This window comes from Oncorhynchus gorbuscha, unplaced genomic scaffold (assembly GCF_021184085.1).
Source record: "Oncorhynchus gorbuscha isolate QuinsamMale2020 ecotype Even-year unplaced genomic scaffold, OgorEven_v1.0 Un_scaffold_4505, whole genome shotgun sequence".
In the NCBI taxonomy this organism is placed as follows: domain Eukaryota; kingdom Metazoa; phylum Chordata; class Actinopteri; order Salmoniformes; family Salmonidae; genus Oncorhynchus; species Oncorhynchus gorbuscha.
Window position 1 is genome coordinate 1 of NW_025748507.1, and position 23008 is coordinate 23008.

Consider the following 23008-nt stretch of genomic DNA (forward strand, 5'->3'; position numbering starts at 1 on the left):
ACGGACTACAAGAAGAAACCCAGCCCAGTCACGACCAGGATGTCTTGCTCCCCAGGCAGAGATCAAATAACTTTTTGCCCGCTTGAGGACAATACAGTGCCACTGACACGGCCTGCAACGAAAAACATGCGGTTCTTCACTGCAGCCGAGGTGAGTAAGACATTTAAACGTGTTAACCTCGGCACGCTGCAGGCCCAGATGGCATCCCCAGCCGCGCCTCAGAGCATGCGCAGACCAGCTGGCCGGTGTGTTTACGGACATATTCAATCAATCCCTATACCAGTCTGCTGTTCCCACATGCTTCAAGAGGGCCACCATTGTTCCTGTTCCCAAGAAAGCTAACGTAACTGAGCTAAACGACTACCGCCCGTAGCACTCACTTCCGTCATCATGAAGTGCTTTGAGAGACTAGTCAAGGACCATATCACCTCCACCCTACCTGACACCCTAGACCCACTCCAATTTGCTTACCGCCCAAATAGGTCCACAGACGATGCAATCTCAACCACACTGCACACTGCCCTAACTCCACCTGGACAAGAGGAATACCTATGTGAGAATGCTGTTCATCGACTACAGCTCGGCATTCAACACCATAGTACCTCCAAGCCGCCATCAAGCTCGAGACCCTGGGTCTCGACCCCCGCCCTGTGCAACTGGGTACTGACTTCATGACGGGCCGCCCAGGTGGTGAGGGTAGGCAACAACATCTCCTCCCCTCTGATCCTCAACACGGGGCCCCACAAGGGTGCGTTCTGAGCCCTCTCCTGTACTCCCTGTTCACCCACGACTGCGTGGCCACGCATGCCTCCAACTCAATCATCAAGTTTCTTGGACGACACAACAGTGGTAGGCTTGATTACCAACAACGACGAGACGGCCTACAGGGAGGAGGTGAGGGCCCTCGGAGTGTGGTGTGTCAGGAAAAATAACCTCACACTCAACGTCAACAAAACTAAGGAGATGATTGTGGACTTAGTAGAAACAGCAGAGGGAACACCCCCCTATCCACATCGATGGAACAGTAGTGGAGAGGGTAGCAAGTTTTAAGTTCCTCGGCATACACATCACAGACAAACTGAATTGGTCCACTCACACTGACAGCGTCGTGAAGAAGGCGCAGCAGCGCCTCTTCAACCTCAGGAGGCTGAAGAAATTCGGCTTGTCACCAAAAGCACTCACAAACTTCTACAGATGCACAATCGAGAGCATCCTGGCGGACTGTATCACCGCCTGGTACGGCAACTGCTCCGCCCTCAACCGTAAGGCTCTCCAGAGGGTAGTGAGGTCTGCACAACGCATCACCGGGGGCAAACTACCTGCCCTCCAGGACACCTACACCACCCGATGTTACAGGAAGGCCATAAAGATCATCAAGGACATCAACCGCCCGAGCCACTGCCTGTTCACCCCGCTATCATCCAGAAGGCGAGGTCAGTACAGGTGCATCAAAGCTGTGACCGAGAGACTGAAAAACAGCTTCTATCTCAAGGCCATCAGACTGTTAAACAGCCACCACTAACATTGAGTGTTTGCTGCCAACACACTGTCATTGACACTGACCCAACTCCAGCCACTCTAATAATGGGAATTGATGGGAAATGATGTAAATATATCACTAGCCACTTTAAACAATGCTACCTTATATAATGTTACTTACCCTACATTATTCATCTCATATGCATACGTATATACTGTACTCTACATCATGGACTGCATCCTTATGTAATACATGTATCACTAGCCACTTTAACTATACCACTTTGTTCACTTTGTCTACATATTCATCTCATATGTATATACTGTACTCGATACCATCTACTGTATGCTGCTCTGTACCATCACTCATTCATATATCCTTATGTACATATTCTTTATCCCCTTACACTGTGTATAAGACAGTAGTTTTGGAATTGTTAGTTAGATTACTTGTTGGTTATCACTGCATTGTCAGAACTAGAAGCATAAGCATTTCACTACACTCGCATTAACATCTGCTAACCATGTGTATGTGACAAATAAAATTTGATTTGATATTGTGTGACTGGCTTTGAAAAATCGTTCAACCCGTCTGCATTCTTACCTGAACGAATTACAATTTGCACCTGGAGTTCAAACAAATCCAAAGTACAGAAGTTTAATTAACACCAGCTTAACACCAGTTTTTTACCCCAGCAGTGTAGGTATACACACACACACACACACACACACTACAGACGAGGGCTCCGCCTGGCCCTTGGAGATCATTGGCCCAGCTAGTCATCCTCAGGGCTCGTCCTGGTCACTCCTCCAGAGCACATCCTTAGATATAATTAGATATGAAGGAAAACCTCATCAGGATTGTGCACCCAAGTGACTGTTCCCCAGGGAGACAGTGCTGCAACCACAGATGGTTCCTTTAACTATTCTTGGGAACATGGAGCAGCTCTTGGTTACTGTACCCTGCTGTGTGAGACCTAATGGAGGGTCCTGTGTCGAGGCCTAGTGGAGGGTCCTGTGTAGGGGTCTAGTGGAGAGTCCTGTGTAGAGGCCTAGTGGAGAGTCCTGTGTAGAGGCCTAGTTGAGAGTCCTGTGTAGAGTCCTAGTGGAGAGTCCTAGTGGAGAGTCCTAGTGGAGAGTCCTGTGGAGAGTCCTGTGTAGAGGCCTAGTGGAGAGTCCTGTGTAGAGGCCTAGTGGAGAGTCCTGTGTAGAGGCCTAGTGGAGAGTCCTGTGTAGAGGCCTAGTGGAGAGTCCTGTGTAGAGGCCTAGTGGAGAGTCCTGTGTAGAGGCCTAGTGGAGAGTCCTGTGTAGAGGCCTAGTGGAGAGGCCTAGTGGAGAGTCCTAGTGGAGAGGCCTGTGGAGAGTCCTAGTGGAGAGGCCTAGTGGAGAGTCCTAGTGTAGAGTCCTAGTGTAGAGTCCTGTGTAGAGGCCTAGTGGAGAGTCCTGTGTAGAGGCCTAGTGGAGAGTCCTGTGTAGAGGCCTAGTGGAGAGTCCTGTGTAGAGTCCTGTGTAGAGTCCTGTGTAGAGGCCTAGTGGAGAGTCCTGTGTAGAGTCCTAGTGGAGAGTCCTGTGTAGAGTCCTAGTGGAGAGTCCTGTGTAGAGTCCTAGTGGAGAGGCCTGTGTAGAGTCCTAGTGGAGAGGCCTGTGTAGAGGCCTAGTGGAGAGGCCTGTGTAGAGGCCTAGTGGAGAGGCCTGTGTAGAGGCCTAGTGGAGAGTCCTGTGTAGGGGCCTAGTGGAGAGTCCTCATGACGTCTAGTGCCTCATGATTCATAAAGTAATAACACACACTCAGCATGTGGGGCGGCAGGGTAGCCTAGTGGTTAGTGCGTTGGACTACTAAGGTTGCAAGTTCAAATCCCCGAGCTGACAAGGTACAAATCTGTTGTTCTGCCCCTGAACAGGCACATAGTCCATGTTCCTAGACTGCCATTGAAAATAAGAATTTGTTCTTAACTGACTTGCCTAGTTTTTTTTTTTAAAGGTAAAAATGTCATCCTTTCTCACGTTACGCCAAAGTCCATTAGAGATGCTGAATGAAATACTCCACCTTCTGGGTTAAAAGACACATTTCAGTTGAAAGCCTTCAGTTGTACAGCTGACGAGGTATCTCCCTTTCCCTTCCCTTTCTAACTACCTTCACTACACGTCAATGACAGCTAGCACAGCTGCCTATTAGCTAGAGGCTTATAAAGCATGTGAGAACATGGTCTTTTTCCTCTCGTTCACCTTGACAGCTGATGCTGACGTTGGCATTAAGTGAGACTAATGGCTAAAGCAATTATAGTTTTCTCCCTTTACAGTCAAAATGTCTTGTTAGCAAGTTTCCTTTATACCAAGGTATTTGTGAATTGTGCTGTAAGTCTTTGTGTTCCAACACTGCTAAATGCTACACCTCACTAGATGTATTGGATAGTGTCATTCATAGTCTGTGTGTTAGGGCGGGCTGAGTTGTAGTGTTTAACAGTGTTGAACTGGTTTCTAATTCATTTTACACCTCTTTGAAATAAACTGATTTGTTGCATAAATCCCCCAGATTAGCTGTGATGTTCAAAACCCACTCCTGTCTCATAAAAACCCACTCCCGTCTCATAAAAACCCGCTCCCGTCTCATAAAAACCTGCTCCCGTCTCATAAAAACCCGCTCCCGTCTCATAAAAACCCGCTCCCGTCTCATAAAAACCCGCTCCCGTCTCATAAAAACCCGCTCCCGTCTCATAAAAACCCGCTCCCGTCTCATAAAAACCCGCTCCCGTCTCATAAAAACCCGCTCCCGTCTCATAAAAACCCGCTCCCGTCTCATAAAAACCTGCTCCCGTCTCATAAAAACCTGCTCCCGTCTCATAAAAACCCGCCTTCCGTCTCATAAAAACCCGCCTCCCGTCTCATAAAAACCCGCCTCCCCGCCTCATAAAAACCTGCTCTCGTCTCATTAAAACCCGCTCTCGTCTCATTAAAAACCTGCTCTCGTCTCATAAAAACCCGCTCCCGAGGTTTGTGTCTGGAATAGTCTGGACTCTTGTTTCCATCCCATTAGCTCAGATCCGACCTAGAAAGAAACCCACTGAACCGGATTGTAGACTGTGTTTGTTTATATATAGAAACTACAGGTAAAAGTTAATCTAGTTGAAGCACTTTTTGAAGGCCATTGTCCTGGATGAAGGAGACATTTCAGGAAGGTCTTCCCCAGAGCTCCAGAAGGATGGGATCATGACGAGGCCCATGGGGCGTGGAGTCTCTGCAACGCAGTGACCCAGTAGTCTGACTCCTCTGCATAGCTGGCATTCTCAGCTGCCTGAAATCCTGCTCCAAGGCAGGGTTCCCTCGTCCACCTAAACCATTATTATGTCGGGCCTCCGTGTTGCACAGACAGGATTACGGCACTAAATATAGCCCCGCTTTAGGGCCTACACACCGGGCGTGACCTCAGAGGTGTGCCCCAGTGAACCCTGCCAACATGGAGTGTGTACAGTTTTAATCACTGGAGCAATGCAGTACAGGAAAAAGGAATGAGAAGTACAAAGATAATATATTCTATCGGTTAGCTAGATGTTTGACTGACAGCACTGCTGCAGCAGCGACATCAGACCAACTCTAAAAGCCTGGGAGAGATGATTGTGGGCTTACCTCACTATAGAAAGGATTTGTCACTGGGCAGGACAACGAGGCTACTTCTGTATTCTGTAACTATGGCTTCACTGCTTTGACTGCTACGTCAGTGAAGCAAATCCCTTTTGCTTTGTGAATGGAGTGAACACAAAGGCCCAGCGGGCTGATATGATTCTCCTCTGTCGGATTTGACTTCTTCTCTGACTTGGGCAGGTTCTTAAAAGCCCCCCTCTAATTGGATACCCAGCCAAGTCTCAGCTTCAGGAATCAGAGATTGAATGAGTTTGCTGCAGGTCTATTCCATGCTAACAGAATTCCACTGTGACTCAGATTTTTTCACTTTAAAATGTATACCAAACAAAAACCATTGATTTCAAAGTTTAACAAACCATATGCGCAAGGACTTTCCACAGAACATTTTCTAAACACACATTTACAGCAAACTGTGCAGATACAACGTGTGGTAACAGAAGAGGGAGATTTTACCGTCTGCACGGTTCTCACAGTAAATGTAAAAAATAAATGTACTGTGTAAATTGTTCAAAGTAGTCATGATGTATAGAGTAGTGTTCTATGGTTTGTTAGACTTTGAAGTCAGTTGTTTGGCATACATTTTCAAGTGTCAAATCAGTTTCAGCGTAATTCCGTTTCCTTGGAATTTCCCTGCAGTGAATGTAGAAGGAGTGTCTTGTTGCTCTGAAATCGACTGATAAGAAAATAAAAGCCAACAGCAGCTCTGTTTTCTGGGGACAAATTATCCTCGGCCATCTAAAGCTTCATTTGCACCTGGCTCAGGACGCTCAGTTCAGAGACCAGTGGGGACTGGCGTTCGTGCCCACTCCTCTCTTGATTGACCCTAATTTAATTACTTGGCTGTTTTATTAAATTAAGTCAAGCTTTGTTGCTCTTGAATCACTGAGTAGAAATGTGTGGGCGTGGCCCGATTTGAAACTGTGCTTCACTCACAGTGGAACAAACCCATGGAGAAGTTTCACCATTGCCTCATCATTTATCTGGCCTTTGTTGGTCTGACATAAGCTGTTATCACGTTTTCTAGAAACAGATTAAGGTGAAAGGTGCCAAAGTGGCTCTGTTGCCAGGAGACTGTACAGATGGTCATGTGTTTATCACAGTAAACGTATTTAAAAAGCCCAGCAAACACGACATGGGATTTGCACTGACTGCCTTCATTCCATTTACCGTCTTCATCTGGTTTCTGCTCATTTACCCTCTTCATCTGGTTTCTGCTCATTTACCCTCTTCATCTGGTTTCTGCTCATTTACCCTCTTCATCTGGTTTCTGCTCATTTACCCTCTTCATCTGGTTTCTGCTCATGTGAAACACGTTGTTCCTCCCATTGTTGGACACCGTGTGAAACAGTCTGTAACAAATGAGTTCTTTAACTTCTCCAGCGCCGCCACCTTTTAGCCCTGGGCTGTGATTCAGTACACGTTGATACCAACCAACAGCAATACTGAAAACAGCACCGCTTGGTCCCTCGTCAGTTAGAGTTGCCTCATGGAAAGTGTCCCTGGGAGTTGGGACATCTCCATGGGAACGGTTTGGAACGTAACCCCTATTAGGCTAATCCGTCTAGGACTAAGCCCCGGACTGTCCCTGGGAACATAGTGAGAGTGACACTGTGACGTGCCCAGAACTCTTATGTCACCTGACCGACCGCGCTCTATTGTTTCAGTCACGCCCGAGTAGTCGCCAATGCTTGCCGGGCGAACCAGGAGACCCAGGCCCAACTCTGCTCCTACTTCTAATACCTACAGCAGCACCCACCAGTCTCCCCAGCATGAGGACATGGTTTGGCAGAGAAAGAGAAGGGGAGACTGAGCTGGTAAGAGGAGAGGTAACCTGAAGACCTGAAGGTAGACCTCAGTCCTAATGGCTTCCTCCAGACAACTACCCCGTGGATTACGTTTGTGTTGGTGGAGGCTGGACAGGACTTCTGCCTCAGCGGGTGTTCTTAGTAGTTTTATCATTTACTGTTTTGTTTTGCTTTTGAAAAGTGTAAATAATATAAATATGAGGAAAATTCCAAAGAAGAACGACAATTTATAAATTAGGCAAACAAAATCGTATTAATTGATTCATTAGTGTTGATTGAATTTGTGTCACTATCAGGTCTCAGTGGAGGGTTTCTGTAGGCTGTCAGGTTTGTACTGGTGCAGTTCTCTGGAAACAACAGCTTCTGCATTTCCCTTCCCCCAGGGAAGTGCTTCTGCATTCCCTTCCCCCAGGTTATAGGCCTAGATGTTGCTTTATGACTACCATAGCAACATTGAAATGTCCAATTAAAAGGTGGGAGTATTCCACTTGATGTCTGACTAATAGTAATGTGCCTTTGTAGGCCAGTGTGCTTATTTATTACCGTCTGAGAGCAAGAGCTGCCTCCGCTCACCTTGTGGGCTAACACCAATAACTAGGTTAGTCTGGCCTGTGGAACTGTGCTGTTCACACACACAAAACAAGGGAGAGGTAGAGAACCTGTTGTTTTGGTTCGATCCATTCCTTTATGTCAACATGGTATAGCCTAAATGAACACATAAACCAAGACATGACTCCACACAGCACGACAAGACATGACTCCACACAGCACGACAACACATGACTCCACACAACACAACAAGACATGACTCCACACAGCGCTACAAGACATGACTCCACACAGGGCGACAAGACATGACTCCACACAGGGAGGCAAGACATGACTCCACACAACGCGACAAGACATGACTCCACACAGGGAGGCAAGACATGACTCCACACAGCACAACAATAAGTGACTCCACACAGCGCGACAATAAGTGACTCCACACAGCGCGACAAGACGTGACTCCACACAGCGACAAGACGTGACTCCACACAGCGCGACAAGACGTGACTCCACACAGCGCGACAAGACGTGACTCCACACAGCGCGACAAGACGTGACTCCACACAGCGCGACAAGACGTGACTCCACACAGGGCGACAAGACATGACTCCACACAGCGCGACACGACATGACTCCACACAGGGCATCGCGACACTACATGACTCCACACAGGGCATCGTGACACTACATGACTCCACACAGCGCGACAAGACATGACTCCACACAGCGCAACAAGACATGACTCCACACAGCGCGACAAGACATGACTCCACACAGCGCGACAAGACATGACTCCACACAGCGCGACAAGACATGACTCCACACAGGGCGACAAGACATGACTCCACACAGGGCGACAAGACATGACTCCACACAGCGCGACAAGACATGACTCCACACATTAACCCTCTGGTTAATATTTGGGTCCTGGGCTCCATCAGATTAACCCTCTGGTTTATGTTTTGTTGTTGTGGTCCTTCTGTAGCTCAGTTGGTAGAGCATGGCGCTTGTAACGCCAGGGTAGTGGGTTCGATCCCCGGGACCACCCATACGTAGAATGTATGCACACATGACTGTAAGTCGCTTTGGATAAAAGCGTCTGCTAAATGGCATATATATATATATATGTTTGGGCCCTGGGCTCCATCAGTAACCCTCTGGTTTATGTTTGGGTCCTGGGCTCCATCAGATTAACCCTCTGGTTTGTGTTTGGGTCCTGGGCTCCATCAGATTAACCCTCTGGTTAATATTTGGGTCCTGCTCCATCAGATTAACCCTCTGGTTAATATTTGGGTCCTGCTCCATCAGATTAACCCTCTGGTTTATGTTTGGGCCCTGGGCTCCATCAGTAACCCTCTGGTTTATGTTTGGGTCCTGGGCTCCATCAGTAACCTCTGGTTAATATTTGGGTCCTGGGCTCCATCAGATTAACCCTCTGGTTTATGTTTGGGTCCTGGGCTCCATCAGATTAACCCTCTGGTTTATGTTTGGTTCCTGGCCTCCATCAGATTAACCCTCTGGTTTGGGTCCTGGCCCCTGTCACCTTACACCGTCTGGTGTTAAATGTATTTTATTTTCAATCTCTTCTCTTTCACAGTGTAGCCTACACAGGTATCATAGTACTCTGTTCTTCCTCTCCTCCCAAGACCAGTCTGTCTGTGTGGTTCAGATTGACCCCCAGATGGACATGTTAATTGGCCCTGCGACTAATAAAGCCTGTCCAATGGGATTAAGGAATGGGTTCTGGAGGTGGGCCAAAGGACACGCCTCATCGAGCCCACTGGCACGGAGGAGATTAAAAACTGTAGAACCCACACACACTTGTAGAACCACGCGCGCAAACACACGCGACTAGGACACTCTGTCTGTGATGGACTGGAGGCGTATGCTCCCCCAGGCTGTATTAGGAGGGGATATAAACACTGATGTCATCATGTCTCCCTCCTGCCTTCTCTCTCAGGCTGCTGTGGTGTCGTGAGGAGACTGCTTTCTGCTGCACCAGCTGCATGAGGTAGGTCCTATATTTGTCACCGCTCGCCTGTCTGCTTGAAGATGCTCGGCTGCTTTTGGTAAATGGGTACGGAGCTCCACACATGACTGTGTGTCTGCGATGCGTGTGTGCATTTGTGTGTATTTGTATGCGTGTGTATAGGTGATGTGTCTAAGTGCGTCTGTGGGATGTGTGTGTGTGTGTGTGTGAGAGAGCAAGAGAGCGTGTGTGTGTGTGTGTGTGTGTGTGTGTGTGTGTGTGTGTGTGTGTGTGTGTGTGTGTGTGTGTGTGTGTGTGTGTGTGTGTGTGTGTGTGTGTGTGTGTGTGTGTGTGTGTGTGTGTGTGTGTTATATGCAATCTCGTACTGCATGCCTGGTAAGTTGTGGGAGAGAGTTGGTGCTACAGTAGGTTTAGCATACAGTAGGTTTAGCATACAGTAGGTTTAGAATGCCTCTATAGCAATACAGAGCCGGAGGCTCGTCGGATCAGATTCTACAACAGGACTGGTACACAGACAGACCGGTGCTGTCCACTCTGAAGTGGCCTCTCTGAAGTTCTCTCAGGCTAGCATCATGGCCTGCTGGATCATGGTGTCTCTATCACTTCAGCTCTCTGTCATTTCTCTCTCCCCCTGTCTCTCCCTTTGTCTCTCTCCCCCTGTCTCTCCCTTTGTCTCTCTCCCCCTGTCTCTCCCTTTGTCTCTCTCCCCTGTCTCTCCTTTGTCTCTCTCCCCCTGTCTCTCCCTTTGTCTCTCTCCTCCTGTCTCTCCCTTTGTCTCTCTCCCCCTGTCTCTCCCTTTGTCTCTCTCCCCCTGTCTCTCCCTTTGTCTCTCTCCCCCTGTCTCTCCCTTTGTCTCTCTCCCCCTGTCTCTCCCTTTGTCTCTCTCCCCTATCTCTCCCTTTGTCTCTCTCCCCTGTCTCTCCCTTTGTCTCTCTCCCCCTGTCTCTCCCTCTGTCTCTCCCTCCCTCTGTCTCTGTCTCTCTCTCCCTCTGTCTCTGTCTCTCTCTCCCTCTGTCTCTGTCTCTCTCTCCCTCTGTCTCTGTCTCTCTCTCCCTCTGTCTCTGTCTCTCTCTCCCTCTGTCTCTCTGTACCTCACTCTCTCTCTCTCTCATGCTCTCTCTCTCCCTCCCCCTCTGTCTTTCTCCCTCCCTCTCCTTCTGTCTCCATCTCGCCCTCTGCCTCTCTCCCTCTGCCTCGGTCTCTCTCGCTCTCCCTCTCTCCCTCCGTCTCTCTCCCTTTCTCTCTCTGTCAATCAGATGAAGGTACGGAGGTGCTTCTGCCCTTAAGTGGAATCCACTCAGTCAGCACAGTCACCTAGACTGCACAGTCACCTAGGCATCTAGTCAGTTGAGATCTGAACCAGAGAGGTGGTGTTCTGTCAGACAGTCAGTAGAGATCTGAACCAGAGAGTTGCTGTTCTGTCAGACAGTCAGTAGAGATCTGAACCAGAGAGGTGCTGTTCTGTCAGACAGTCAGTAGAGATCTGAATCAGAGAGGTGCTGTTCTGTCAGTCAGTAGAGATCTGAACCAGAGAGGTGGTGTTCTGTCAGTCAGTAGAGATCTGAACCAGAGAGGTGCTGTTCTGTCAGACAGTCAGTAGAGATCTGAACCAGAGAGGTGCTGTTCTGTCAGACAGTCAGTAGAGATCTGAACCAGAGAGGTGGTGTTCTGTCAGACAGTCAGTAGATATCTGAACCAGCAAGGTGCTGTTCTGTCAGACAGCCAGTAGAGATCTGAACCAGAGAGGTGCTGTTCTGTCAGTAGAGCTCTGAACCAGCGAGGTGCTGTTCTGTCAGACAGTCAGTAGAGATCTGAACCAGAGAGGTTCTGTCAGACAAATCAAATCAAATCAAATGTATTTATATAGCCCTTCGTACATCAGCTGATATCTCAAAATGCTGTACAGAAACCCAGCCTAAAACCCCAAACAGCAAGCAATGCAGGTGTAGACGCACGGTGGCAAGGAAAAACTCCCTAGAAAGGCCAAAACCTAGGAAGAAACCTAGAGAGGAACCAGGCTATGTGGGGTGGCCAGTCCTCTTCCGGCTGTGCCGGGTGGAGATTATAACAGAACATGGCCAAGATGTTCAAATGTTCATAAATGACCAGCATGGTCGAATAATAATAAGGCAGAACAGTTGAAACTGGAGCAGCAGCACGGCCAGGTGGACTGGGGACAGCAAGGAGTCATCATGTCAGGTAGTCCTGGGGCATGGTCCTAGGGCTCAGGTTCTCCGAGAGAAAGAGAGAGAGAATGAGAGAATTAGAACTCACACTTAGATTCACACAGGACACCGAATAGGACAGGAGAAGTACTCCAGATATAACAAACTGACCCTAGCCCCCCGACACATAAACTACTGCAGCATAAATACTGGAGGCTGAGACAGGAGGGGTCAGGAGACACTGTGGCCCCATCCGAGGACACCCCGGACAGGGCCAAACAGGAAGGATATAACCCCACCCACTTTGCCAAAGCACAGACCCCACACCACTAGAGGGATAACTTCAGTCAGTAGAGATCTGAACCAGAGAGGTGCTGTTCTGTCAGACAGTCAGTAGAGATCTGAACCAGAGAGGTGCTGTTCTGTCAGACAGTCAGTAGAGATCTGAACCAGAGAGGTGCTGTTCTGTCAGACAGACAGTAGAGATCTGAACCAGAGAGGTGCTGTTCTGTCAGACAGACAGTAGAAATCTGAACCAGAGAGGTGCTGTTCTGTCAGACAGTCAGTAGAGATCTGAACCAGAGAGGTGCTGTTCTGTCAGACAGTCAGTAGAGATCTGAACCAGAGAGGTGCTGTTCTGTCAGACAGACAGTAGAGATCTGAACCAGAGGTGCTGTTCTGTCAGACAGACAGTAGAGATCTGAACCAGAGAGGTGCTGTTCTGTCAGACAGTCAGTAGAGATCTGAACCAGAGAGTGCTGTTCTGTCAGACAGTCAGTAGAGATCTGAACCAGAGAGGTGCTGTTCTGTCAGACAGTCAGTAGAGATCTGAACCAGAGAGGTGCTGTTCTGTCAGACAGACAGTAGAGATCTGAACCAGAGAGGTGCTGTTCTGTCAGACAGTCAGTAGAGATCTGAACCAGAGAGGTGCTGTTCTGTCAGACAGTCAGTAGAGATCTGAACCAGAGAGGTGCTGTTCTGTCAGACAGACAGTAGAGATCTGAACCAGAGAGGTGCTGTTCTGTCAGACAGACAGAGAGATCTGAACCAGAGAGGTGCTGTTCTGTCAGACAGTCAGTTGAGATCTGAACCAGAGAGGTGCTGTTCTGTCAGACAGTCAGTAGAGATTTTAGCCATTTACTGTCTCTTGCTTTAAAACAAAAAGACAGCAAGGCTGTGTTGGAAATTAACCTGCACCTGAAGTCCTATAGATCAGTGTGTGTGTTTGTGTGTGTGTGTGTGTGTGTGTGTGCGTGCGTGCGTGCGGCTGGTTGTGCGTGTGTCTGGTTGTGTGTGATTAATATTAATTAGGTCAACACTCTTACCATCGTTAATGAATTCTGTCTAAAGATTCTGAATATTCCTCAAACAGAACAGCCCAGAACTGGGACACACAGCTTGTTCCCCAGAATGGCATCCTATTCCCTAATTAGTGCACTACTTTTGGCCCTATGTGCCCTGGTTTCTATGTAAATCCTCTGAGTCGGTGTCTGAGTGTCACCCGAGGTTCCTGGCAGGCTGACATTTCCGACGTGACGCCACGTTGATTAGTCTCCATAGGAAAGATACAAAAACCTGCCATTGCTGCCATGAAGCCACAGCCCTTGAGAGAAGGGCAGTCGTTTTCTCACCTTTCAGAGAGAAAGAAAGAGAGCGAGTGAGAGAGAGAGAGAATGTGTGTGTCTGTATTAGAGGTCGACCGATTCTGATTTTTCTATGCCGATTCTGCCATTCCAATTAATGGGTCGACCTCTAGTCTGTATTGATGTGAGCAGGAACTGGAGAGTGGCTAGTTTATTCTCCTCTCTGCTGTTAGATGGAAACCAGGCTAGTTTATTCTCCTCTCTGCTGTTAGATGGAAACCAGGCTAGTTTATTCTCCTCTCTGCTGTTAGATGGAAACCAGGCTAGTTTATTCTCCTCTCTGCTGTTAGATGGAAACCAGGCTAGTTTATTCTCCTCTCTGCTGTTAGATGGAAACCAGGCTAGTTTATTCTCCTCTCTGCTGTTAGATGGAAACCAGGCTAGTTTATTCTCCTCTCTGCTGTTAGATGGAAACCAGGCTAGTTTATTCTCCTATCTGCTGTTAGATGGAAACCAGGCTAGTTTATTCTCCTCTCTGCTGTTAGATGGAAACCAGGCTAGTTTATTCTCCTCTCTGCTGTTAGATGGAAACCAGGCTAGTTTATTCTCCTCTCTGCTGTTAGATGGAAACCAGGCTAGTTTATTCTCCTCTCTGCTGTTAGATGGAGACCAGGCTAGTTTATTCTCCTCTCTGCTGTTAGATGGAAACCAGGCTAGTTTATTCTCCTCTCTGCTGTTAGATGGAAACCAGGCTAGTTTATTCTCCTCTCTGCTGTTAGATGGAAACCAGGCTAGTTTATTCTCCTCTCTGCTGTTAGATGGAAACCAGGCTAGTTTATTCTCCTCTCTGCTGTTAGATGGAAACCAGACTAGTTTATTCTCCTCTCTGCTGTTAGATGGAAACCAGGCTAGTTTATTCTCCTCTCTGCTGTTAGATGGAAACCAGGCTAGTTTATTCTCCTCTCTGCTGTTAGATGGAAACCAGGCTAGTTTATTCTCCTCTCTGCTGTTAGATGGAAACCAGGCTAGTTTATTCTCCTCTCTGCTGTTAGATGGAAACCAGGCTAGTTTATTCTCCTCTCTGCTGTTAGATGGAAACCAGGGCCCATACTGCAGGTTTACCCTGGTCCCTACTGTTGGTCAGGACCCAGACTGCAGGTTTACCCTGGTCCCTACTGTTGGTCAGGGCCCATACTGCAGGTGTACCCTGGTCCCTACTGTTGGCCAGGACCCAGCCTGCATGTTTACCCTGGTCCCTACTGTTGGTCAGGACCCAGCCTGCATGTTTACCCTGGTCCCTACTGTTGGTCAGGACCCAGACTGCAGGTTTACCCTGGTCCCTACTGTTGGTCAGGACCCAGCCTGCATGTTTACCCTGGTCCCTACTGTTGGTTTGGCCCATACTGCAGGCTTACCCTGGTCCCTGATGTAATCCCCTGTCTGTGGTGTCTGGGCCAAGTCATCAAGACACTATTTTGGGATTCCCAGCTGCCTGCCAGTGTGTTTGGGAATGATTCATAGGCAGCTCTTCCTGACAGGCAGCTGTGGACCACAGGAGTGTGTGTAGTCGTGTGTACACACACACACACACACACACACACACACACACACACACACACACACACACACACACACAGAGACCTTGCTACCCCACAACCTTGCTACCCCATAACCCGTGTTTTAATCCATATATGGTAAGGTGGATGTTGTATGAACTAGGTACAGAGTTCATGATGCTCTAGTCTCCAGCTCTCCACACAGCACTACTCCCATGTGGAAACCCATTGTCCCTGAGCAGCTCACATTATGTCACAGCACAGTTCCAGCATTCTCTCCTGTCCCCACACTTTATGAGCATCCCAAATGGCACCCTATTCCTTATTTAGTGCACTACTTTGACCAGAACCATAGGGTTCCCATAGGGCTCTGGTCAAAAATAGTGCACTATATAGGGAATTGGGTGCCATTTGGGAGCCAGGTGAGGTGTTCTCCATGACTGACTCGGCTCTCCGTTTCCATCATGAGGAGAACTGTCCACTGGCCCCAGAAGAGCTGCAGAAAAATAGATGTAATGGTTGGAAGGAAAAAGCTTGAAGTCAATGGGGAGAAAGAAAACATGTTTTAGTGCTGTTTCTCTGTCTCTCTCTCTCTCTCTCTGTCTCTCTCTCTCTCTCTCTCTCTGACTCTCTCTCTCTTGTCTCTCTCTCTCTCTGACTCTCTCTCTCTTTGTCTCTGACTCTCTGTGTCTCTCTCTGTCTCTGACTCTCTCTCTCTTTGTCTCTGTCTCTCTCTCTTTGTCTCTGACTCTCTCTCTCTTTGTCTCTGACTCTCTCTCTCTTTGTCTCTGACTCTCTCTCTCTTTGTCTCTGACTCTCTCTCTCTTTGTCTCTGACTCTCTCTCTCTTTGTCTCTGACTCTCTCTCTCTTTGTCTCTGACTCTCTCTCTCTCTTTGTCTCTGACTCTCTCTCTCTTTGTCTCTGACTCTCTCTCTCTTTGTCTCTGACTCTCTCTCTCTTTGTCTCTGACTCTCTCTCTCTTTGTCTCTGACTCTCTCTCTCTTTGTCTCTGACTCTCTCTCTCTTGTCTCTGACTCTCTCTCTCTTTGTCTCTGACTCTCTCTCTTTTGTCTCTGACTCTCTCTCTCTTTGTCTCTGACTCTCTCTCTCTTTGTCTCTGACTCTCTCTCTCTTTGTCTCTGACTCTCTCTCTTTGTCTCTGACTCTCTCTCTCTTTGTCTCTGACTCTCTCTCTCTTTGTCTCTGACTCTCTCTCTCTTTGTCTCTGACTCTCTCTCTCTTTGTCTCTGACTCTCTCTCTCTTTGTCTCTGACTCTCTCTCTCTTTGTCTCTGACTCTCTCTCTCTTTGTCTCTGACTCTCTCTCTCTTTGTCTCTGACTCTCTCTCTCTTTGTCTCTGACTCTCTCTCTCTCTCTTTGTCTCTGACTCTCTCTCTCTCTCTTTGTCTCTGACTCTCTCTCTCTCTCTTTGTCTCTGACTCTCTCTCTCTCTCTTTGTCTCTGACTCTCTCTCTCTCTTTGTCTCTGACTCTCTCTCTCTCTCTTTGTCTCTGACTCTCTCTCTCTCTTTGTCTCTGACTCTCTCTCTCTCTTTGTCTCTCTGTCTCTCTCTCTGTCTCTGTGTGTGTGTGAGATGCCTAGGAAAGCAGAACCCTCACATAGGGCTGCCGGCTGCAGCAGGCTCTCACAGGGAAGCGGAATCCTCCGTCAGCCCCTGATTCTTGAAGAATATAACTTTTTAGCTGCATTGTTGGTCGGGCTCATAAGTAAGCATTTCACTGTAAGGTCCACTACACCTGTTGTATTTGCTGCATGTGACGAATAAAATTTGATTTGATTTATAAATGCCTCATGAGCTCAGTTCCACTGTCTTTCTCATCACAAGCCAAACTATAGCCCGAGCTTCTTTCACGCCATTGTGTGGAATCAATGTAATTGTAAACAGAGAGGCCTACTTTATAGCTTCAAGACATCAGACATGGTTAAAACCAGACATGGTTCAAATGATTTTGAAGTCATGAATGGTCAGTCCTTCCATTCATAGCTCTGTGTGAATCTGGGCTGACTCCAGCCCCGTTGTGGGGTGTCTGCGTTGTTGTTGTTTGAATCCCAGACTGCCCCTTTAATGCTGCTGGAGGCTTTGGCCAAGAAACAGAAACGTTGAGAAGCGTTCCTAGCTGTGCACTGTGGGGGATGTGGTGTGACACAGAGTTCCTGTCTCTGAGTCAATGATTCTGTATTGAACTGCCTCGGTAGAGCTGAGAGGAGAGGGACCTCGGTAGAGCTGAGAGGAGAGGGGACCTCGGACGCCTCGGTAGAGCTGAGAGGAGAGGGGACCTCTCGGACGCCTCGGTAGAGCTGAGAGGAGAGGGGACCTCGGTCGCCTCGGTAGAGCTGAGAGGAGAGGGGACCTCGGTCGCCTCGGTAGAGCTGAGAGGAGAGGGGACCTCGGACGCCTCGGTAGAGCTGAGAGGAGAGGGACCTCGGACGCCTCGGTAGAGCTGAGAGGAGAGGGGGACCTCGGACGCCTCGGTAGAGCTGACTCCTCGGACGCCTCGGTAGAGCTGAGAGGAGAGGGGACCTCGGACGCCTCGGTAGAGCTGAGAGGAGAGGGGACCTCGGACGCCTCGGTAGAGCTGAGTCCTCGGACGCCTCGGTAGAGCTGAGAGGAGAGGGGACCTCGGACGCCTCGGTAGAGCTGAGTCCTCGGACGCCTCGGTAGAGCTGAGAGGGGGGACCTCGGACGCCTCGGTAGAGCTGAGAGGGGACCTCGGACGCCTCGGTAGAGCTGAGAGGGGACCTCGGACGCCTCGGTCTTAGAGCTGAGAGGAGAGGGACCTCGGACGCCTCGGTAGAGCTGAGAGGAGAGGGGACCTCGACGCCTCGGTAGAGCTGAGAGGAGAGGGGACCTCGGACGCCTCGGTAGAGCTGAGAGGAGAGGGGACCTCGGACGCCTCGGTAGAGCTGAGAGGAGAGGGGACCTCGGAGCCTCGGTAGAGCTGAGAGGAGAGGGACCTCGGACGCCTCGGTAGAGCTGAGAGGAGAGGGGACCTCGGACGCCTCGGTAGAGCTGAGAGGAGAGGGGACCTCGGGCCTCGGTAGAGCTGAGAGGAGAGGGGACCCTCGGACGCCTCGGTAGAGCTGAGAGGGGACCTCGGACGCCTCGGTAGAGCTGAGAGGAGAGGGGACCTCGGACGCCTCGGTAGAGCTGAGAGGAGAGGTGACCTCGGACGCCTCGGTAGAGCTGAGAGGAGAGGGGACCTCGGACGCCTCGGTAGAGCTGAGAGGAGAGGGGACCTCGGACGCCTCGGTAGAGCTGAGAGGAGAGGTGACCTCGGACGCCTCGGTAGAGCTGAGAGGAGAGGGGACCTCGGACGCCTCGGTAGAGCTGAGAGGAGAGGTGACCTCGGACGCCTCGGTAGAGCTGAGAGGAGAGGGGACCTCGGATGCTCTGATATTGGCTATTAAGGTTATCGACACTTTGGGAAGAGGAGTTAATTTGCCAGGGGAAAATGTGACTGCTGCTGTAAAGAGAGGAGAGAGAGACAGAGAGAGACAGAGAGGGAGGCCATTAGTCTCACCATTAGTTGATGCCTCTCAGCGGGTGGCACGTACATTAGGCTAGATTGTCATGTTGGATTGGCGAAAGAAGCTGTTGCAATTTGGAAAGTAACTGAGGGGGAAAGAAATAATTGGGCCTCATGAGAAGCTGGCAGGAGGACAGATGACCGATGTCACATTGGAAGTTCAGCCCTGCTCTGAACCACATCACATAGGAGGACAGATGACTGATGTCACATTGGAAGTTCAGCCCTGCTCTGAACCACATCACATAGAAGGAGGACAGATGACTGATGTCACATTGGAAGTTCAGCCCTGCTCTGAACCACATCACATAGGAGGATAGATGACTGATGTCACATTGGAAGTTCAGCCCTGCTCTGAACCACATCACATAGAAGGAGGACAGATGACTGATGTCACATTGGAAGTTCAGCCCTGCTCTGAACCACATCACATAGAAGGAGGACAGATGACTGATGTCACATTGGAAGTTCAGCCCTGCTCTGAACCACATCACATATAAGGAGGACAGATGACTGATGTCACATTGGAAGTTCAGCCCTGCTCTGAACCACATCACATATAAGGAGGACAGATGACTGATGTCACATTGGAAGTTCAGCCCTGCTCTGAACCGCATCACATAGGAGGACAGATGACTGATGTCACATTGGAAGTTCAGCCCTGCTCTGAACCGCATCACATAGAAGGAGGACAGATGACTGATGTCACATTGGAAGTTCAGCCCTGCTCTGAACCGCATCACATATAAGGAGGACAGATGACTGATGTCACATTGGAAGTTCAGCCCTGCTCTGAACCGCATCACATATAAGGAGGACAGATGACTGATGTCACATTGGAAGTTCAGCCCTGCTCTGAACCGCATCACATATAAGGAGGACAGATGACTGATGTCACATTGGAAGTTCAGCCCTGCTCTGAACCGCATCACATAGAAGGAGGACAGATGACGGATGTCACATTGGAAGTTCAGCCCTGCTCTGAACCGCATCACATATAAGGAGGACAGATGACTGATGTCACATTGGAAGTTCAGCCCTGCTCTGAACCGCATCACGTATAAGGAGGACAGATGACTGATGTCACATTGGAAGTTCAGCCCTGCTCTGAACTGCATCACATATAAGGAGGACAGATGACTGATGTCACATTGGAAGTTCAGCCCTGCTCTGAACCGCATCACATAGAAGGAGGACAGATGACTGATGTCACATTGGAAGTTCAGCCCTGCTCTGAACCGCATCACATATAAGGAGGACAGATGACTGATGTCACATTGGAAGTTCAGCCCTGCTCTGAACCACATCACATATAAGGAGGACAGATGACTGATGTCACATTGGAAGTTCAGCCCTGCTCTGAACCACATCACATATAAGGAGGACAGATGACTGATGTCACATTGGAAGTTCAGCCCTGCTCTGAACCACATCACATATAAGGAGGACAGATGACTGATGTCACATTGGAAGTTCAGCCCTGCTCTGAACCACATCACATAGAAGTAATCATTGAAAGGCTGGAAAAAAAGGAAGATGATCAAAGCCATCAGAGGGTTGAGCTGCAGATGAAGCATGTGACCCCTGGACACGGTGCTGCCTGGCTGGCCTCCACTTTCACTTCTGACCTTTAGGCGTATGTCCTGATGTGACGGGCTGTGCTGGGATCTCATTGTTTATGCTGTGTGTGTTTCTGTGTCAATTGTGTGAGTGTGGTGTGCTTGTCCATCTGTCTCTCTCTTCCTCCCTCTGTCTATATGTTTACCTGTCATGTCCTGTCTCTCTCTCTGTTTCTCACTTCCTCCCTCTGTCTATATGTTTACCTGTCTCTGTTTCTCTCTTCCACAGACATGCAGAGCTCTGAGCATCTCTAACAGGCAGCACTCTGTGGAACCATGGACTCTTCTACTTCTGAGTCCCAGTCCCAGGGCGACGGTGAGACAGCTCTGGTGAGTACAAGCCCCACCCCTCCTCTCTTGGGCAGGGAAATGTCAACTCGCAGGAGCATCACGTCCCTTTTGCCAGGACTCATAGCTCTGGGCTTCTTGTCTTGTAAAGCCCAGTTATAAAGCCTTCGTCTTCTTCTGGTGCTCATGGTCCTGGAGGTCTTCCTCATTGGTGGCTTTGTCTAATGTCATGTCGTTATCAGTGATGATAACAGGGGTGTGTTCAGGTCAGGGCTCTGTTTCTTAATGATGTCCTACGGTGCTCATGGTCCTGGAGGTCTTCCTCATTGGTGGCTTTGTCTTATGTCACGTCGTTATCAGTGATGATAACAGGGGTGTGTTCAGGTCAGGGCTCTGTTTCTTAATGATGTCCTACGGTGCTCATGTTCCTAGCCTGCCACCAGCTTTGGCAGTCCCACACTGAGTCACGGTTTCAGGCACTTGTGCTGGACATTAAAGGTCGCTTAGCCTCTCACTTTCATGCCTCGTGGGAATGCCAACAGCAGAGAGAGGAATATGAAGAGGTGAATGAATGATGAAGACGAAAACCTGGAGAAGATCAAACCTGTCTAGTCCTTTCACACACACACCATGTCCACTTACACACTACACACCATGTCCACGTACACACTACACACCATGTCCACTTACACACTACACACCATGTCCACGTACACACTACACACCATGTCCACGTACACACTACACACCATGTCCACTTACACACTACACACCATGTACACGTACACACTACACACCATGTCCACGTACACACTACACACCATGTCCACGTACACACTACACACCATGTCCACTTACACACTACACACCATGTACACGTACACACTACACACCATGTCCACGTACACACTACACACCATGTCCACGTACACACTACACACCATGTCCACTTACACACTACACACCATGTACACGTACACACTACACACCATGTCCACGTACACACTACACACCATGTCCACGTACACACTACACACCATGTCCACTTACACACTACACACCATGTCCACGTACACACTACACACCATGTCCACGTACACACTACACACCATGTCCACTTACACACTACACACCATGTCCACGTACACACTACACACCATGTCCACGTACACACTACACACCATGTCCACGTACACACTACACACCATGTCCACGTACACACTACACACCATGTCCACGTACACACTACACACCATGTCCACGTACACACTACACACCATGTCCACTTACACACTACACACCATGTCCACGTACACACTACACACCATGTCCACGTACACACTACACACCATGTCCACGTACACACTACACACCATGTCCACGTACACACTACACACCATGTCCACTTACACACTACACACCATGTACACGTACACACTACACACCATGTCCACTTACACACTACACACCATGTCCACGTACACACTACACACCATGTCCACGTACACACTACACACCATGTCCACTTACACACTACACACCATGTCCACGTACACACTACACACCATGTCCACGTACACACTACACACCATGTCCACGTACACACTACACACCATGTCCACGTACACACTACACACCATGTCCACGTACACACTACACACCATGTCCACGTACACACTACACACCATGTCCACGTACACACTACACACCATGTCCACTTACACACTACACACCATGTCCACGTACACACTACACACCATGTCCACGTACACACTACACACCATGTCCACGTACACACTACACACCATGTCCACTTACACACTACACACCATGTCCACGTACACACTACACACCATGTCCACTTACACACTACACACCATGTCCACGTACACACTACACACCATGTCCACGTACACACTACACACCATGTCCACGTACACACTACACACCATGTCCACTTACACACTATACACCATGTCCACGTACACACTACACACCATGTCCACGTACACACTACACACCATGTCCACGTACACACTACACACCATGTCCACTTACACACTACACACCATGTCCACGTACACACTACACACCATGTCCACTTACACACTACACACCATGTCCACGTACACACTACACACCATATCCACGTACACACTACACACCATGTCCACGTACACACTACACACCATGTCCACGTACACACTACACACCATGTCCACGTACACACTACACACCATGTCCACGTACACACTACACACCATGTCCACGTACACACTACACACCATGTCCACGTACACACTACACACCATGTCCACGTACACACTACACACCATGTCCACGTACACACTACACACCATGTCCACTTACACACTACACACCATAGCGTAGAACACAGCTATCCCCACAGCGTAGAACACAGCTATCCCCACAGCGTAGAACACAGCTATCCCCACAGCGTAGAACACAGCTATCCCCACAGCGTAGAACACAGCTATCCCCACAGCGTAGAACACAGCTATCCCCACAGCGTAGAACACAGCTATCCCCACAGCGTAGAACACAGCTATCTCCACAGCGTAGAACACAGCTATCCCCACAGCGTAGAACACAGCTATCCCCACAGCGTAGAACACAGCTATCTCCACAGCGTAGAACACAGCTATCCCCCCAGCGTAGAACACAGCTATCTCCACAGCGTAGAACACAGCTATCCCCACAGCGTAGAACACAGCTATCCCCACAGCGTAGAACACAGCTATCCCCACAGCGTAGAACACAGCTAT

The 23008-nt window shown here is 49.2% G+C and overlaps 1 long non-coding RNA gene across 1 annotated transcript; it reads left to right on the top strand.

Moving 5' to 3' along the window:
- Positions 1 to 6795: 6795 nt before the first annotated feature.
- Positions 6796 to 20267, top strand: LOC124028602. Its single transcript, XR_006837613.1, has 3 exons — positions 6796 to 6932; positions 9433 to 9483; positions 20164 to 20267. It is a non-coding gene; the product is annotated as an uncharacterized LOC124028602 (long non-coding RNA).
- The last annotated feature ends 2741 nt before the right edge of the window (positions 20268 to 23008 follow it).